The sequence below is a fragment of the Entelurus aequoreus genome, linkage group LG03 (genome assembly GCF_033978785.1).
Source record: "Entelurus aequoreus isolate RoL-2023_Sb linkage group LG03, RoL_Eaeq_v1.1, whole genome shotgun sequence".
NCBI lineage: Eukaryota > Metazoa > Chordata > Actinopteri > Syngnathiformes > Syngnathidae > Entelurus > Entelurus aequoreus.
In genome coordinates this window covers 60,201,964-60,222,360 of record NC_084733.1, presented here as the reverse complement: position 1 = coordinate 60,222,360, position 20,397 = coordinate 60,201,964, and the positions used below count along the sequence as shown (strand labels likewise).

The 20,397-nt window shown below is 38.4% G+C and overlaps 1 protein-coding gene across 4 annotated transcripts in view; it reads left to right on the top strand.

Annotated features, from left to right (window-relative positions):
- Positions 1–20,397, top strand: part of lingo2b (leucine rich repeat and Ig domain containing 2b) — a 150,554-nt gene that overhangs the window by 50,854 nt on the left and 79,303 nt on the right. Inside the window, exons 1-2 of one of the 4 annotated variants that reach the window (XM_062042327.1) lie at positions 14,116–14,384; positions 20,291–20,377. The exons of 1 other annotated variant lie outside the window; for it this stretch is intronic. The gene's annotated coding sequence lies outside the window, so the exon portion shown is untranslated. Of the gene's footprint in view, positions 1–14,115; positions 14,385–20,290; positions 20,378–20,397 lie in introns of those variants that run through there. 2 more of the 4 variants (XM_062042328.1, XM_062042325.1) reach the window with 2 other exon arrangements.

Below are 20,397 nucleotides of genomic sequence, written 5' to 3'. Positions count from 1 at the left end.
CAGCAAAGTCCACGAGGAGTAAAAACATGCAATTAAAAATACAATCAAAGTCCACAAAGTGTAAAAACACTTAAAAGTACAAAGTCCGCAAAAGTGTAAAAACATGGTTAAAAATACAATCAAAGTCCGCAATGTGTAAAAACATGCAATTAAAAGTACAATCAAATTCCACAGCAGTAAAACATGCAATTAAAATCCACAATAATAAAACACTCTAAGACATGCATGGCAATGAAACATAAAAAAATAAAATCCCCTAATTGTGTCCCATCACATCTGGAATTAATTTTGGTCCACAACATATTTTGCTTTATAAATTATTGACGTATTTCTTGCCACATTATGTTGTATATTGTTTTATATGAGATTTCCAGTTCATTTTATCATCTATTATTAAACATACAAATATGATGTATTTTACCCTGTGAATGTCTACTCTGTCTATTTGTATTTGCTTGTCTGTTCTACTGTTACTGTATAACAGGGGTCTTCAATGTTTTCCAGGCCAAAGACCCCCAAACTGATGGGGAGAAGAAGCGGGTACCCCCAACTTCTAAATATCTTGAATGAAATAAGGATTGTATAAACTGTTTATACAATTGCATTGTATAAACTGGTCTAAGGCTGAAACGACGCGTCGACGTAGTCGACGTCATCGGTTACGTAAATACGTCGACGCCGTTTTTGTGCGTCGGCGCGTCGCATATTTACGTCACACTACCGTCATGGCGGAGCGCAAAGCAGACTGTGCGAGCGAGGGGGAAAAAATCACGCCAAAAGTGGTCAAAAGTGTGGGAGTATTTCAATAAACGGCCTAATAATGTTGTTGTATGCACACTGTGTCGAGCGGAAATGGCCTATCATAGCAGCACAACGGCTATGAACGAACATTTGAAAAGAATACCATCAACTCGTCAATCGTCCGCGCGAGTATACGTTGTCATCATTACACAAAAACATGAATGTGTCATTTGTATCTGCTAGGGGTGTAACGGTACGTGTTTTGTATTGAACCGTTTCGGTACGGGGCTTTCGGTTCGGTACGGGGGTGTACCGAACGAGTTTTTAAGCTAAAGCTAACTTTAGCTGCTAAAGTGTTAACAAGCTGCTTTGCTCCTTCTGCGGCTGCCTCTGTCTCAGCACACAGCATTGTCCCACCCACACAACCATCTGATTGGTACACACAAAGCGTTATACACAGAGTTATCAGCCAATCAGCAGTGCGTATTCAGAGCGCATGTAGTCAGCGCTTCAGCGTGGAGCAGATAGGTGTTTAGCAGGTGAGCATCAGGCAGCGGACTCTCCCCAAATGATAATAAACACCTCCCAGTCAACTACTAGTAACATCACTATGAGCCCGTTGACCTTCTAGAAATATAAGCTGGAGCTCAGCTCACTCGCAGTCCTGGCTTGAGGTGAAGGCTAATTAGTTCTCAGTTCCAGCCACATCGACCCCTTCTGAGCACCTATTTTCAGCTGCTGGGAATATTGTAAACATGAAAAGAACCAAAGTATGTAGACATGCTAACCTTTCTTCATTACAACTGTTAGTCACTCACTGGAATGAGTAGAATTGGTTATTGTGTACTGTGTTGGACTGGATGTTTATTTTGCACATTTTAAAAGCAATACTTAATGTTTACAGTGCTCCAGAATATTTAGATTGGCACTTTTTTGTATTGGATGTTTATCTTTATTTTTGCACATTTTAGCAAATAAGCAATACTTTCACTTTTGTTGAAATGTTTACACTGTTGTTACAGAATATTTCGTTTTGCACTTTTTTGTATTGGATGTTTATCTTTATTTTTGCACATTTTAAAGCAAAATAAGCAATACTTTTACTTTTGAAATGCTTATACTATTGCAGAATATTAAGATTTGCACTGGATGTTTACTTTTATATTTGCACATTAAAAAGCAAATAAGCTACTTTTAATTTTGTTAAATGTTAAAAGTTTTAAATGTTTACATTGTTACAGAATATTTTGTCATGTTGTTGTCAATGTTGACTGAGTGGCCATACTTCTTTTTTTTTGTAAATAAAAGCCATGCATTTTGAAAAAACAGGCCTACATTTATTTTTCATCTTCATTTTGAATTAAAAAAATAATCGGTAAAAGGAAAAATAATCTATAGATGAATCGAAAAAATAATCTATAGATTAACCGATTAATCGAAAAAATAATCTATAGATTAATCGATAGAAAAATAATCGTTAGCTGCAGCCTTAAACTGGTCCTGAAGGTTCTTTGTTATTGTGCAATACTAATGATATCAAAACGGTGATTAGCTGGCAACTAGCGCTCTAATCACCAGCTGGCAATTAGCGGGTTAATCGTTAGTTGGCAATTAGAGTGCTAATCACGAGCCCTCTAATAATTCATCGCTTTTTGGTAACAAGAGCGCTAATTGTTAGCCGACAACTAATGCGCGAGCTGCCAACTGGTGAGTTACCGTAAATTCCGGACTATAATAGGCTTCAGCACCCCCCGCAACCCCGAAAGGGACAAGCGGTAGAAAATGGATGAATGAGAGTCGCTACTTTTTTTAACGTTTTGAACCCTGCGGCTTATAAAACAGTGCGGCAAATGTATGGATTTTTCTTTGCTGACAACCATAATGCAAATAGTTTTCAAAAAACTCATGCAAAGACACTAAAATGGTGTGTTATTATTTATGCTATGGCACCGTCTTTTGGACGAGTTCGCTCACTGCATGTGTTGTGGGTAAATGTCGACAGTGTTTCCTGTTAATCCAAATAGCATAATTAGTTGAAGACCTAATTGTCATGTCTGTGATCATGTTTTGTTTAAGTAATGTTCCGTTTGGGTTTTGTACACTTAGTTCCTGCTTTTCACTCCCTTGTTTTTTCACTATAGCAACCATTAGTTTCACCTGTTTCACGTTTTGAGTCACTCACCTGTTTTCACTGATCCTGTCACCAGTATTTAAACTTGTAGTTGCCAGGCAGTTAGCCTGGCGACATTACCTCTGTTACCCATGAGATTCCTGTTTACTATAGTTCATGCTTCATGCCATGCCACAGTAAGTGTTTTTGTTTCATGTTCATAGTTAATTGCCTTTGTGCTAGTCTTTTGTTTCATTAGTCAAGTTTGTTCTCCGCCATTTGCGCACCTTTTGTTTGCTTCCTTTTTTGTAGTTATAGTGTTAAAATAAATGATGTCCTTACATTCACGCCTTGCCCGCTTCAACTTTACTTGCATCTCGGGAAAACAAACAACCCATAGTCCAAGTCTTGACAGATGTCGCCAGCAGAAAAGTTTTTCCGCGAGAAAGTTGGACGAGGGAGCGTGGGAGGTCCTGCGCGCGATGGAGGAAGAAACGCTGCGCTATTCCTCCGTGGAGCGCAGAAATTTGATGTGGGGGCCAAATAGAAAACTGGTGCCATTGAACTCCGTGTGGCCCCACGACGTTGGTGCGTCGCTCCATTCCCGGGAGCGCCGGCAAAAGCGAAAGCCGTCAGGAAGGGCTTCTCCAAGCCGGCAGGACGCGCCGCTCCCACAAGCTCCTCCCCCTCCGGGCGGAAGCAAGCAGCAGGCAGCCCGGCTTCGCGCTGATGACATCACAGCTCAAGATTTTTTTCCTCTGAACTTTTTTACTTTTGATCACCCGCCTCCAACAAAAGACTCAAGGACCATGATAAAACACTACCAAAACATGTTTCTAAAAATCAGAGCTAATCAGTCACAATTTCATGCCCCGCCCCCAGGACTCAAGCCCCGCCCACACCAAAAGATGTTTCTTTTTTTTCACCCACTAAAACTCAGGTGGGTAAAAATAAAAGACAATTTAGAGGGGAGGATTCTGCCCCCCTCCTGACCTCCCTCCACCCACCCCTAAGAACAGTTCCAGACCGCGGGTATCCGCTCCTTGAGGGGGGGACTAGGGCTGGGAACTGTACGGGTGGGGTGGCTCAGCATCATCATGCCAAGCCACAGTCTACAGTCACTCTAGCACGGCCGCCACCACCAGTTCTTCGGCCTGCCAAGCCACAGCCTCCAGCCCGGCCGCCGCCACCGGTCTTTCGGCCTGCTAAGCCACAACCTGCGGCCCGGCCGCCGCCACCGGTCTTTCGGCCTGCCAGGCCACAACCCCCAGCTAGGCCACCTCCACCTGCACCACGGCTAGCACCACGGCTAGCTGCTCCAAGGCTAGCACCTGTCGCTGCACCACGACCTGCACCACGGCTAGCTCCAAAGCTAGCACCGGCGCCAAGGCTAGCACCAGCGCCAAGGCTAGCACCAGCGCCAAGGCTAGCACCAGCACCAAGGCTGGCTCCATGCCCTGCTCCAAGGCTAGCAACATGCCTAGCCGCACCACGCCAAGCTCCACCACGCCAAGTGTCGCCAGTCACAGCTCCACGATGCCAGGGGCCGCCAGTCGCAGCTCCACGACGCCAAGACCCAAGCCAAGACCCAAGCCAAGACCCGCCACGCCAAGACCCGCCACGCCAAGCTTCGCCGCTTGCCACGACGAGGACGCGCGCAAATTCCACGCCTGCCACGATGACGACGTGCCCGCCTCCTCGTCGGCCACGGAAGTGGCCGCTACCTGGTCGTCCGCCACGCCTGCTGCAGCGGCGCTCCACTCGCCGCCGCAACATGACTATGCCTCGATGGATTCGGGGCCACTTGGTCTGGCGACGCACCGCCATGTCCCCCTCCCGGCTTCCCATGACTCTTGATCCTGCTTTGTATTTTTTTGGTTTCTTGGACATCTGGGATCTGTCTTTGAGGGGGGATTCTGTCATGTCTGTGATCATGTTTTGTTTAAGTTATGTTCCGTTTGGGTTTTGTACACTTACCGTATTTCCTTGAATTGGCGCAGGGAATATAGTATTCGCACGTCTAGAATTACTGCCGGGTCAAACTCGTTTCTCAAAATAATTAACGCATGCTTGGCCTTATCGCCGGTTCATTATTGACGCCGGATCAAATTCGTTTCGCAAAATATTAATTTTATTATCGCATGTCTATAATTTTCGCCGGGTCAAACTCGTTTCGCTAAATATTTAGCATATGGCTAGAACTTCCACCGGGTCAAATTCGTTACGTCACGAGTGACGCTTTATCAATCAATCAATCAATGTTTATTTATATAGCCCTAAATCACAAGTGTCTCAAAGGCTGTACAAGCCACAACGACATCCTCGGTACAGAGCCCACATACGGGCAAGGAAAACTCACCCCAGTGGGACGTCAATGTGAATGACTATGAGAAACCTTGGAGAGGACCGCATATGTGGGTAACCCCCCCCCCCTCTAGGGGAGACCGAAAGCAATGGATGACGAGTGGGTCTGACATAATATTGTGAAAGTCCAACACATCAGCGAAAGTCCAGTCCATAGTGGGGCCAGCAGGAACCATCCCGAGTGGAGACGGGTCAGCAGCGTAGAGATGTCCCCATCTGATGGACAGGCTAGCGGTCCACCCCGGGTTGGGAGCAGAGTAGAATCTGTCCTCATTTTCAAAATGGAGGAAGCTGCTTTCAGTAGTTTGCAATCGCACAAAGGAAAAAAGATAAAGAGCTACCGGTATTCAGTAGGATTTAAGGTCCAAGCTATTGAATACCGGTACAGTATGCTAAAAAGAACAGTAAGCAGCTATGTTTTATTAATATACCGTAGCTGCGTGTGTCAAATACTGTATGAGTCATGAAATGACTCCCGCCTCCTGGTGGTAGAGGGCGCTGCCGCGCTAGTGATCCTTCTTGCGACTTCCGGTACTGCAGAAGAAGTGAACACACGCAGCAAGACTTTTTTTTTTTTTTTTCCTCTGCCTGAACTTTTATCAAGGAGGATTACATACCGCTATCTAAAATAAAACAGTTTTCTAAACTGGACTTTCAATCGAAGCAGGAGGTAATAATTAAAGGAATATCTCCATCGAGACAGAGAGACTTTTAAAACGGAAGAAAGAAAATAAGGAAGACTTCTATAAACAAGTTATCGATGCTTTTGGTCAGAAGGAGCTGCAAATGGACTCCATTTATAAGTACAGGTAAGACCATAATACCGTTTTTTTTTTAATTAAATGTGCTTTTCATGATGGTATATGCTTACATCACACTCAAAGCGCACGCCTAAATTTACCGCATTCATTTTGGTAAACGCCGGAGTGATAAGAGGTTTTAAAATAATTACCGCATGCACGGCCATCCCGCTGGTTTCCGGTAAACGCCGGAGTGACAGGAGGTTTTAAATTAATTAGCGCCCCTGCGGCTATTCAAGGAAATACGGTAGTTCCTGCTTTTCACTCCCTTGTTTTGTCACCATAGCAACCATTAGTTTCACCTGTTTCACGTTTTGAGTCACGCACTTGTTTTTACTGATCATGTCACCAGTATTTAAACTTGTAGTTGCCAGGCAGTCAGCCTGCTTACTACTCTTGAGACTTTGTTGGAGCGATGTGAAATAAAGAACGCACTACACAAGTCGAATAAATTAAATATTTACTTGTATTACATGCTGTAATCATTACATGCTGTAAAAATAGTCAGTGACACTCCATTTGTGTAGTTTCCCAAGTGATTCAAATTTTAATGCTAATAGCAAACACTAAATCTGATGTGTTTGTGTTGTCACAGTGAGATTAACACTGCCATTTATTATTTCTATATTGTTATTTATAGCTGTAATCGACCATAAGGAATCCTCTGACCCTCATGAATTCATAAATTGATGAGAGAATGACTTTTTGACTGTTGGACACTGCGGACAAAGCCTGACTGTTTATGAACAATTCGGTACACTTTATTTTTAAATCATATTGTTGCTTTGTTCACTTACACTTTAGTAAAATAACTGACCTAATATTGTCTGTTTATTTACATAGTATCAATATGGAAATATACTGAACCACTCCTCCATATGTCATCAGACTGATTTGTATAAACGACCCTTTACTATAAAATACAGTGGGAACACAAACCACACAGGTGTACAGTAGCATATAGGTCCAGAAACTTAAAGTTCCTGAATTTTTGGTGGAAAATGCCCAAATGGTATTTATCTATAAGAGAGAAACATTACAAATTGTAAAATTGCTAGTCCATACAAAGCTTTTTAATGGGTATTTGCTCTTGTGTATTTGTGCAGTGTTGTATCTTCACTGCTTGTCCTTCCGCCAGTTTCTGCAAACATTACAGTACAATCATGGAACCATAAATGTGCTGTTTCCTTTTTTTATGTGAACAATTGGCCCTCAACAGCAAACATCCATTTTCTACCGCTTGTCCCTCTCGGGGGACAGATAGACAGACAAAAACCTTAAAAAAATGTTTTTGTTACACTTCATCTTCTAATGAAAATAAAAACAAACATCTGCATGCCCTCTAATGATACAGTATAAATATGTGGTTTTCTCACTAATTTGGTTGTTTATTGCTGAAAGTGCTTTGAAAAGTAAGACTAATACTAACATGAGTAACCATAAGAGGTTGTAATGTTTCCCGTCATTTATTTTTTTTAATGGAACTGAAGGAGAGGAAACTAGCATGGTGCTCTCAGGTTGCCATGACATGTTCTCGAGTGCACTCAAAAAACCTACGTGTTTAGAGTAAGGCTTTGTCATATGTGGACGGTAATTTGCAGAGCCATTCATTATTTTTAAGTCATAATCACTTCATGTAAACACATTGTGCTAAATTCATGGATCCCCAAAGGATTTCCTATGCAGAATTGCACACCAATAATAATATGACTGTTTCCACTGGAGGTGGTGCAACAACAGCAAATATCATGCATGTGGACTTGGTGTAGTTTTGGACATTTCAGTTATACAGTATGTACAGCACAAGGGCTGCACGATTAAGGCCAACATAATCACGATTATTGCTATCAACATTGAAATTAAGATTTTTAATCACGATTATTCGTTATGATAGGTAAAACATAGTTTTTCCAACAGGTCGGCAATCTACTTGGAGTTATGGGGTCATTATGTAATTCAGAATGAAATAGTAAGGTGAAATAAAAGTTGTCCAAAAGAAACATATTTGTGTTTTTGTTCATTATGAGTATTAATATGTCAGCTTTTTCTCATTACATAATGTATTTAGCTCTATTTATCCAGTTGTGATGTTTTTTGGGGGCCATAAAAAACAGCCACTTTACGCGTGTGGCCTCCGCGTCATCAATTGGACAGCACTGCTTGACCTTTGTAGTGTGAAAAATTAATATTAAACCACAAAATACAAAAATATAATGTTATTTGGTGTAACAATTGAACTCTCGTATTTTAACCCTAAGGGAATCCTTCAATGTTATGAACCTTATACCACATATTTCGGATTATAAGTCGCTCCGGAGTATAAGTCGCACCGGCCGAAAATGCATAATAAAGAAGGAAAAAAACATATATAAGTCGCATTTTTGGGGGAAATTTATTTGATAAAATCCAACACCAAGAATAGACATTTTAAAGGCAATTTAAAATAAAAAAAGAATAGTGAACAACAGGCTGAATAAGTGTACGTTATATGACGCATAAATAACGAACTGAGAACGTGCCTGGTATGTTAACGTAACATATTATGGTAAGAGTCATTCAAATAACTATAACATATAGAACATGCTATACGTTTACCAAACAATCTGTCACTCCTAATCGCTAAATCCGATGAAATCTTCTTTCTCAGTGTCGCTTCTAAACAACTCTGCCAACTCCAAAGGTAGACAATGCGCCGCTTCTTCTTCTATCGGTACGTCGCTTACGTCAGAGTCATCGTCAGTTGAATGAGATAAATAATATTATTTGATATTTTACGGTATTGTGTTAATAATTTCACACATAAATCACTCCAGAGTATAAATCGCAACCCCGGCTAAACTATGAAAAAAAACTGCGATTTATAATCCGAAAAATACCGTAGGCCCGAGGACCCGAAAGTGTCTCATTAATTAAAGTCTTAAAAGTAAGTCATATATTATTATTATATTTTGACTTTCAATGCTTAAATCTCTAGATCAACTTCAAATCTATCCGTTTTTATAAAGGTTTCTATGTTTTTGTATGTTTTATGCCCTTTTTGTCAGAGGAAACACAATTTTTTCACAACAACATTGATTTTGTTGATGATAATAATGGTTTGAGCATTGAAAAAAAACGACATTTGAAGACTTTTGGACCCTAAAGGGTCTTCTCACTCATAAAAGTGTTAAAAGTAAGTCATATATAAATTGTTATTTTTTTTAACTTTCAACATTTGAATCTATAGATTAACTTCAGATCTCTCCATTGATAGTAAGCTTTTGTTATGTTTTGTATGTTTTATACCCTTTTGGTCAAAGAAAATATTTTTTTTGTTGGCATAAACCGTAATCATGCAATATTTTCCCTCCAAAACTCAGAAGTCAAATATTTAATGTGAAGTAGTAACCCATAGGTTGCATAGGTTAAATAGTTCACAACAACATTGATTTTGATGCATAATACTTGTTTGAGCATTGACTGTTTTAGAAAAAAACAACATTTGAAGACCCTTGGACCCTAAAGGGTCGCACTCAAAAAAGTGTTAAAAGTAAGTCATATATTACTATTTTTTTACTTTCAACGATTAAATCTGTAGATTAACTTCAGGTTTATCCATTGATATTACGTTTTTGTTATTTTTTTTATGTTTTTGTATGTTTTATACCATTTTTATCAAATAAAAAGACCCTTTTAATAACATAAACAAAAATTATGCAATATTTCCCCCCAAAATTCAGAAGTAAAACATTTGATGTGAGCATTAAATAGGTCAATGTTTCACAAAAACATTGATTTTGATTCATAATGATTGTTTGAGCATTGACTGTTTTAGATTTTTTAAATGACTTTTGAAGACCCTTGGACTCTTGGGGGTCCTTCTCATAAAATGCTTAAATCTCGAGATCAACTTCAGATCTGTCTGTTGATTTTTTTTTTTTAAATGTTTTTGTATGTTTTATTCCCTTTTTGTAAAAGAAACCCCTTTTTTGTATGTCAAAAACAAAAAATATTTAATATTTTCCCTCTAAAAACTCAATAGTCAAATATTTGATGTGAAGTTGTTGGAGCCCTAAATCAGAATCAGAATCAGAATAGTTTTTATTGCCATTGTTTGAGAACGGGTTCACAAACTAGGAATTTTTATTGGTGCAATTGTGCAACATAAAACACATTTAACACAGAATACAATACAGAATAAATTGGTCAATAATTCACAACAACAGTGATTTTGATTCATAACAACTGTTTGAGCAGTGACTGTTTTTAATAGATAATATTATAAGATCATTAGATCTTTGAGGGTCCCACTCATAAGTCATAAATTTACTTTGAACGCTTAAATCACGAGATCAACTTTAGATCTATCCGTTGATATTAAGTTGTTGTAAATCTTTTTTGGTTTTGTATGTTGTATGCCGTTTTTGCCAACCCTCTTGAATAGTTTCTACCTCAGTGTGTATGGTTTGTTGAGTTAGCACAGGATTAATATGTGGAAATGACAAATGAGGTAGTTGTTACATCCATCCATCCATCCATTGTATTTATGCTTTATTTTGTCTTTTGTTCAATCCTAGATGGGCTGTGACTTAAAGTTGAATTACTTTGTAGATACACTGAGATTAAGTCTAAATTCATTGTGTTCTTCATGGTGTTTTAGAAACCGCACCAATTTTTTTATGTGTTCTGTCAAGAGGATTATTTGTGATATGTAAATTTTCAGAATGTGTTTGTTGTATTTTGGGTCAAAGTAAAACAAAGAAAACAATCTGAAGTTGTCGTACTTGTATTTTTAAGTTATTATGCCATCGTTTTACCAGTGGGAATAGATTTTCCTCCATGCGGCCCCTGAGCTAAAATGAGTTTGACACCCTTGGCCTGGAGTTTCGAAAAATTGTGCTGCCTGTAACCTTTTGTGCCATTCCATATGGGTTCAATGTTTGTGAAAACCACAAAGGCATTGGAACAGGAAATGTCCACCATATGACAAAAAAGGGTATGGGGCCACTTGTATGACCTCAAGAATTTTAGGTAGATTTTTTAGGTCAAACAAACCTGCAAAAAAAGATTAGATGACAGATTGTATCATATCATATTCTTTTATAAACTTTGACAAACACAAAAACAAATACTTCTTTCAAAGAATATAATAAGTGACAACATTTGGGCAATACCAAAATGTAAATACGAATGCCAAATGTGAATTATACCAAAATTGATGCAAAATTGTGCTTAACTAGTCAAAATATTTTTTTCCTCAGTATCTTTAATGTCTGGCAAGTGTTGGTTGCATGAGTCTGGTTGCTGTCATGGTAACATGGCTGGCCCAATTGCAAACTTCAAACATGCATTCAAAATCATACACTCAGCCACACCACCAATAGAAGAAGAGAAGGGCTAATTAGACTGTCTCGTTAGTTGCATGGTAAAACATGTTTTTGTGAAGCTGCAGCAGAGTTAGAGTTTAGAGTTAGAGTTTGAGTTTATTTCGAACATGCAAGCATACAACATGATACATCACAATTTCCAGTTTCTCTTTTCAACATGTTCGAAAAGGAGTAGGAAGAAGCAGATCTTATTTAATCCTACCCCTTTTCTTTACATAACAGTTGCTGAAACTTTTTTATTCACTTCCTGTTCTCAATTTATTCACAATAAACTCCATAGGTAATCACAATAAAAATAAATAAATAAATAATAGTAAGAATTTAATAATAATAATTGGTGAAGAAAGTCATATTTCAAATGATGAGATAAGTAAGATTACTTTAAGAATGAATGAATGAATGGATTAAATAAATTGAAAATGTTTGTCATGGTTCTTCTTCTTTGTACTTTGTAAACACTTTAAGTTTGAAGAGTTTCTTGAAGTGGATCATATTAGTACATTGTTTGATTGCTTTGCTTAATCCATTCCATAATTTAATTCCACATACTGATATACTGAAGGTTTTAAGTGTTGTACGTGCGTACAAATGTTTTAAATTACATTTTTCTCTAAGATTATATTTCTCCTCTTTTGTTGAGAAGAATTGTTGTATAGTCTTGGGTAGCAGGTTATAGTTTGCTTTGTGCATAATTTTAGCTGTTTGCAAATTCACTATGTCGTGGAATTTCAGTATCTTTGATTCAATAAATAAAGGATTTGTATGTTCTCTATATCCAACATTATGTATTATTCTAACTGATCTTTTTTGTAACACCGTTAATGAATGAAGTGTACTTTTGTAATTATTTCCCCATATTTCTACACAGTAGCTCAGATATGGTAACACTAGTGAGCAGTATAGACTATGAAGTGATTTTTTGTCTAGAACATGTTTTGCTTTATTCATTATTGACGTGTTTCTTGCTACTTTATGTTGTATATTTTTTACGTGAGATTTCCAGTTCAATTTATCATCAATCATTATACCTAGCAATTTGGTTTCATTTACTCTTTCAATTTCTATTCCGTCTATTTGTATTTGTGTTTGACTTTCTCTTCTACTATTACCAAATAGCATTATTTTAGTTTTACTATGATTCAACGATAGTCTGTTTTTGTCAAACCATCTTTTTAATTTGTTAATTTCTTCTGTTATTATTTGTATTATCTCCTGTGTGTTCTCTCCTGAACAAAACGCTGTTGTATCATCCGCAAATAAAACTAACTTTAAATCTTTTGTAACTTTACAAATGTCATTTATATAGAGATTGAATAATTTAGGTCCTAATATTGATCCCTGAGGTACACCACAGGATATATTTAGCGTTGTAGACATGTGTTCGCCTAGCTTCACGTATTGTTTCCTGTTCGTTAGATAACTTCTTATCCAGTTTAAGACTAACCCTCTGATGCCATATCGTTCTAGTTTTTTGATTAAAATATTGTGATTAATTGTGTCAAATGCTTTAGTTAGATCCATAAAAACTGCTGCTGCACATTTTTTACTGTCTATTGCATTGGTAATTTCTTCTGTAATTTCAATTAAAGCCATTGAAGTTGAGACATTAGCTCTGTATCCATATTGGTTCTCTTCGAGTATTCTATTTTTATTTATGAAACCCTCTAATCTGTTATTAAACAGTTTTTCAATGATTTTAGAAAATTGTGGAAGTAAAGAAACAGGTCTATAATTTGTAAATTGATGTTTATCTCCAGTCTTATAAATTGGTGCAACTTTAGCTATTTTCATTTTGTTTGGGAATGTACCTGTTTGAAATGATAGGTTACTAATATACATTAATGGTCCTGAGATCTCTTCTATAACCTTTTTTATCGTTTCCATATCAATTCCATTACAATCAGTTGAAGTCTTAGATTTACATTTTTTCACGATTGTAACTATTTCCTCCTGTGTCACATTACTGAGCATCTTTGATCCTTAGATCAAACAGGCTGTCTGGACTTGGTTGATTTGAAGTAGTTTCAGACCCGCATGCACAAAATATGTTTATATTTACATGTTTGCATATGTTTGCAACGTTTGTTTTACATAAATAATTGCAAAAACTTGCAGTCTTGTACATACGACGTCCTGCAAAAGCCACACGTTTGTATGTGGCTCAAATTTATCAGCGTACACACGCATGCGTGCATGCACATGCACGTGCACATGCAATATATTATATGTAACCACATTCACACAATTTCACTACCAACTCTAACATGTTTTTTTTATTGCATACAAGTTGTTGGCAGGTCTTTGACTTTCAAAGCAACTATCCATCTAACATGAACATATGGTACTCTGGTGTCTCTAGTGGTTGAGGGGTTTAAATTACACCTCTAATAGGGAAATGCTTAGATTAATTTGGTTTTCATGGAAAAAGTTTATAAAATAACATGTTTACAGTATATAAAAAATGGCCATTATAAAGGGAGTCAATAGGGGACAAACAAGTCCTTAGGCCTTAATCATGGTTTAACTCAGTCCTTCTCGAATAGTGGGTTGTCTTTATTTTAGGACCCTCGGTTACCCTGGTTTGCTATTTCCAGACGGAAGAACACAAACGAGCCTGTCCATTCTAGGTTGAAGGTGTCATGACCTGTTTCCTGTGTTTTTGTTCTCGATGTGCTCATTTGTGTCATTGGTTGCACCTGGGTCTTGCCCAGTCCACTCTCTTCTTCCTCTTGTGTCTAGCTCAGATGTACTGCATTTTCTAATTACTCTGTCTATTTAGTTTTCTGTTTGCTGTCTCGTCTTTGACGGATCGTCATACGTCTTTTGAGAGTTGTTGGAATAAACCTTTTGAGCAGCACTTTCTCCGTGCTTCCCTGCAATTGGGTCCACCTCACCTTGCCTCCCCAGCTGTGACAGTAGGATCCAATCAAGAAATGGACCCAGCACGAAGCACACGGCATGCTGTCAGCCTGCCTACTACAATTCCAATAATTAGCCAATAAGGTCCGTACAAGTATCTTCTCTTTTCTTTAGTTCTCCCTCTTCTAGTGTGTCTTGTTCCTCTTATTTATCAGATACTAATCACCCTTTTTCTACTCCTAATACTTTTTCTTATTTTTTGTCCCCCACATTTTGTGCAATTCAGATTTTTCTGACCTTATTTATAATTCTTAAACCTGAGCTCTTCAATTTACTTAGTGATTAGGATTTTGATTACAGTATGACCCTGCTTAACGTGGTTTAACTTCCAATGTTGTTCGTAACTCTCTGTCCCACACTTTCTATGATGTTTATGACCTTTGTGACCTTGGCGATTGTGGTGATGAGCTTATTAGCCTCCAGGCCACATGGTTACTACTTACTAAAACAGGGTGCCTGTTGATTATATTAAGGACTGGTGCCACCTAGATGCAGGCTTGTGTATCGTTCTAATATAAATACTGGAGTGTAGACACATAAACAAAAATCTCCCTTGCTGCTCACGACCCCTATGATACATCACTGCGAGCCCATATTTGAGAAACACTGCTAAATGTATATTTGGAATAAGAGTCTTTTAGTAATGGTCCATCTTTTGACCATTACTCTCTGAATTTAGTGGTAAGTTTGACAACAGTTAGCTTTCAAAGTTAGTAGAGTCCATCCTTGTGGGCTCTGCAGTGAAACGTCCAGCACAACTGCATAGACGCTAACAAGCAGCTGAGATAGGCCTGTGTTGGGATGATGTTCCCTCTGTGCACAACATATCTTCTTTGGTATGTAAATCAATTGGTCAGAGTCATTAAACACAAATATTTACATTCATAGATACAGGGTTTCCTACATGATTCACATTTTGTCTAAGAATATGAACATGATTAATATGAGGTGGGGTTGTATAAGTAGATGTGCCTTGCCAGTTTATTACCTACAGGAGACAACACTGACTCGGCACTAAACGAGATACACAACTGAGCACTAGGAAGCAACAAAAAACATATACCCAAAATAATCTCACTTATTGCAGTGTTGTCCTTGTGTTCTTCACCACATCTCTCTGGCTCTGTCCCTCTCTGATATGCTGCTGCAAAATGGAAGCGTTGTCTATTACTAATGACAAGGACCTTCTTAGGGATGCAACGATACGAAAATGTCACGGTCACTGTGACCAAAATGATCACGGTTGTCATTATTGTCACGCCATTGTTGAATGTGCTCAAGAATGACTTACAGAAATCTTTTAAACAAACTATGTAAAATAAATAAATAGACACACAATATATATCTTCACATTTAAGAGAGCACAGCCTGTATGTTCAATGGGCATGATTGAATAGCTTAGTAATGTGTTGATTCAAATTAAGACTTGGGTATGATGTTTGTAATGGAGAAAGACATATCATATTCATGTTAGTATTTAAACTTAAAACTTTAAAATAGCGATTAGTAGTGCCAGCTGCTAACTTGCGATCAGCGCGCTAGCTTTCTTCTCCAAGAAAATGAGCATTATTCATGAGTATGAGCATGAGCATGAGTTTATCGAAAAACGATAATTTAATTTCGAATGGTAATACTAACCGTCTGTAGTTCATTTATGCCAGTAATTGTTACATATATTGACCTTATACAACCCCACCTCAACACAGCCGAATAATTACTTTAACATGTCCACAATTTGTATTTATGACACCGCTGTATTTGAAGTTATAACTATATTGTAGTTGTGAAGTCACAATAGTCAATCAATCAATCAATCAATCAATGTTTATTTATATAGCCCTAAATCACAAGTGTCTCAAAGGGCTGTACAAGCCACAACGACATCCTCGGTACAGAGCCCACATAGTGAGCAATTTATTTAAGATGACACAAAATTAAACTGATGAGTTACATTTGGCTGATCTATAAACATAAACAGACTGTTACTTGTTTAGCATTACGTTATGGCCATGCAGTAAATGGCGTGGCTCAGATGGTAGTGTGGCAATGCCAGCAACTTGAGGCTTCCTGGTTCTTATCCAGCTTCAGCCGTCACGGGTGCTGTGTCCTCGGTCAAGACACTTTATCCAACATGCTCCTGATGTGTCTGATGCACCTTGCATGGGAGCTTCCGCCATCAGTGTGTGTGAACGTGCTTGTGAATGGGTGAATGTGACGTATAATGTAAAGGGTGTAGGGCAGGGATGACAAACTCGTTTACATTGAGGGCCACATTGCAGTTATGGCTGCCATTAGAGGGCCGATTGTAACAGGGAATAATGTATGAATTTGCCTCTTGTTTTAAGTAGACTGTCGGTTTTACAGTAAAAACTTAACATTTACAAAATGTTACTGTAAAATAGTGTTTTTAATTTTTTACAACATTTTTCGGTACATGTAAAAACTGTTTTTGTGGAGGTTTTACGAAAAATGCTGGGAGCTTAGTTACCAAAATGTTTGTGTTAAATTTACATTGGTTTTTACAACATTATATTGTTAATGGAAAAATACTTTGTAAACAGTGTCACCTTGACTCCGCAAATGTCTTAAATTTGTTTGGGAACTAGACTGAATTTTCCAGAGTGACAGTAAAGATTGCTAATCCGTCAAAATGATTCGGTGACGGGTGAAAAATGCTAATCCCTCCTGTGTTATTCAGTGCTGGGACGGACTGCCTAATCCCCTACTGAAGGTCTAATGTTACAGATATTAACTGAACGTCTCTTTTGAAAAAGGATGTGAGGCGGCAGGAGAACGTTCATGTTATGGTATTAACATAACAAAGATTATGTATAGTAGTCATATTATAACTACCTCTATGATTTACTGGTGTTCAGCTGGTAGAAAAATGGTTTAAAGTTTTTTCATTACCGTGAGTTTTGAACTATTGAAATTATTCCGATGGTAGCATTACCAGCGACCCCGAATGGGACAAGCGGTAAAAAATGGATGGATGGATGGGTTTCTGAAACCGGATACTCTTTTGCCGTTGATATACTGGTGTTACTGTTATCCTAGGAACAGCAACACAGCAGCTCAGCTCAGGGAGAACGAGGCACAAAGTAAAGTGGATCGAAAAAAGATGAAAAGAGGGGGATGAGCACATACTGTACAGAAGACTGTGTCCATCCATCAATGTTTTACCGCTTGTCCCTCTCGGTGTCGTGTTACATAGCTAAATTAGACATAATTCCAGGGCGACTGTAAGAATTGTGTAGCCGCGAACTCTCATTCACTCTGACTTGGACTAAATATCAAATTCAGTTGAATTGTTGAATGGACGCAATGGAGAGCTTGAGGGACTCACAATCAGAAACCATTGCAGATAAGACAACTCAAAAAAGGTTCGTATGAATTGTTGACTGATTGGTTGGCGATATCAATATTTTGGTACTGGTATCAAAATGTATTTCGATACTTTGATACTTTTCAAAATAAAGACAACCACAAAAATGTCATTATTGACTATATTTTAACAGACAATATTTTGATAGATTAAACATATGTTGTTGCAATCAAATACAATTTTGGCATTAAACAACGTAGTGAACATAATAGAAAACTTTTCTCAGTAAGTAAGCAAACTGGTTACAAAGGCTCCTAATTTGGCTGCTGGTGTATGAATTGAAATTGTGTCATTTCCAATTGTATTATTTTGTCCAAATTATGAGGGACAAGCGGTAGAAAATAGTTTATTAACTTATAAACACGTTCCTACCTTAGCTAATACTAAATATTACACTAATGCCATCCGCCTCAATAAAAACACCTAAATATTTGTTTAACACAGTAGCATCGCTAACCCAACAAGGGACTACTCTCAGTAGCTCCACCCACTCGGCTGATGACTTTATGCAATTCTTTACTTAGAAAATGTAACTCATTATAAAGGATAATAAAGATAACACGGCCCAGCTCCAACTGGGTTCTATAAATGCAGATATGAATGTACGTGTATGGCAAATGCTCATCAAAATAATTGCTCTAATTTTAAAGAAATAACATTAGAGGAACTCTTGCAACTCGTTAATGGGACAAAACAAACATGTTTACTTGAGCTGGTTGTAATATGAGGACCATCAGTACTAAATATTATTAACTTCTCACTTTCCTCTGGTACTGTTCCCATCCATCCATCCATTTTCTACCGCTTGTCCCTTACAGGGTCGCGGGGGGCGCTGGAACCTATCCCAGCTTCACACGGGCGGAAGGCGGGGTACACCCTGGACAAGTCGCCACATCATCGCAGGGCCAACACAAATAGACAACATTCACACTCGCATCCATTCACTAGGACCAATTTAGTGTTGCCAATCAACCTATCCCCAGGTGCATGTCCTTGAGTACCTGGAGGGAACCCACGCAGTCACAGGGAGATCATGCAAACTCCACACAGAAAGATACCGAACCCAGGATCGAACCCAAGACCTTCGTATTGTGAGGCACACGTACTAACCCCTGTGCCATCATGCTGTTCCCCTAGCATTCAAAACAGCGGTTATTCATCCTCTGCTTAAATTCTCTACCCTCTATTTTGACCTCCTGCAGTTTAGCAGGAGGTCAGGAGGTGCAACACCGGCCAGTAGTTCTGGCCGGTGTCGCACCTTCCCTTTAGCTCTAAAGTCCTCTAAAAAATTGTTACACAGCAGATAAATTAACACATTTGTGGCCCCTTCCAAGGTATCTAATTTTTCCCATTGGGTTGATTTTTTCTTGTCTGGATGTTGGTTCAGATCTGAGGATGTTGTGGTTTGTAAATATCTTTGAGTCACTTGTGATTAAGGGCTATACAAAAATGTTTTGTTTGATTCATTGATTGAAAGAAAATGAATAGAATTATGTACCGGTAATATATGGTTACTTTTTGTTTTAACATATTCTATCCACACTTCTGTTAAAATGTAATGAGCATTTATTCTTTTGTTGTTTGGATACTTAACATACTGTACGTTTTAGGTGACACTATAAAAATCCAATACCAAGTAGTTACAGGATCATACATTGGTCATATTTAAAGTCCTCATGTGTAGGGACGCATTTCCCAAGTTTATAAGCCATAAAAAAGACAAAATATTTTGTGCTAATACAAAATATCAAGGTAATCATTGTAGTCTCGACAATATACGGCTCTTGTACTTGTTACAGTGGATGTTTGCATAGGTTCACCATTTTGATTACATTCATTAGCGCTAGCTTGCTGTTAGCAGTTAGCTATTGTATCCTCCTACTAATGTGTAGTGAAGCATTGTGAAGTGAAGCTATTTCTCGTCCTGCAAGGATTATACTTGTAAGAACTGTAGTTTATTTGTCGGCGAGGATTAGTGATTTAGAAGTAGCTAAAACAATGCCAAGAGATGTTAGTCGCTAGCTAGCTATGTTTTAAAGCACCACTTGCAGGGCGGCACTTCACCTTTATTGTTAGTTTTAAAGCTAAAATATTTTCATTCTCCCTCCTCTGTCTTCACGCTGTTTCAGTTGTAAGTGCTCTTTGCAAGTTTTGGCATGAGCCCCGGCTCATATTACAGCATTGTCACCGCGACACGCTGTCACGGCATGAAAAAAAGTACCGGTATTTTTCAAAGGCAGCGTAGTACCCTTTATAATTCATTAATACTCCAGTACTTTCTTTGTACCTGTATACCGTACTTCCCTAGTCTAGGGTGTACCTCGTCTCTCACATACTTGAAGTCAGCTGGGATAGACTATAGTTTACCCATGACCATATAGGCTAAGTGGTTTAGAAAATAGATGGATGAATTGTTGAAACCCAACACAGTGGCACTAAATACAGTCAATGAGTTTTAATTTTAAATTGGTGAACAGGGCCTTAACTAGGATTTGACAAATACAGAGGTCAAAAATTGGTGGTTCAAGAGGAGCTTTGAAAGGCTGAAATCATGTGTATTCTAGCACCATCCATCCATCCATTTTCTACCGCTTGTCTCTTTCAGGGTCACGGGGGGTGCTAGAGCCTATCCAAGCTGCATTCGGGGGCGGTAGGTGGAGTACACCCTGGACAAGTCGCCACCTCATCGCAGGTCCAACACACATAGACAGA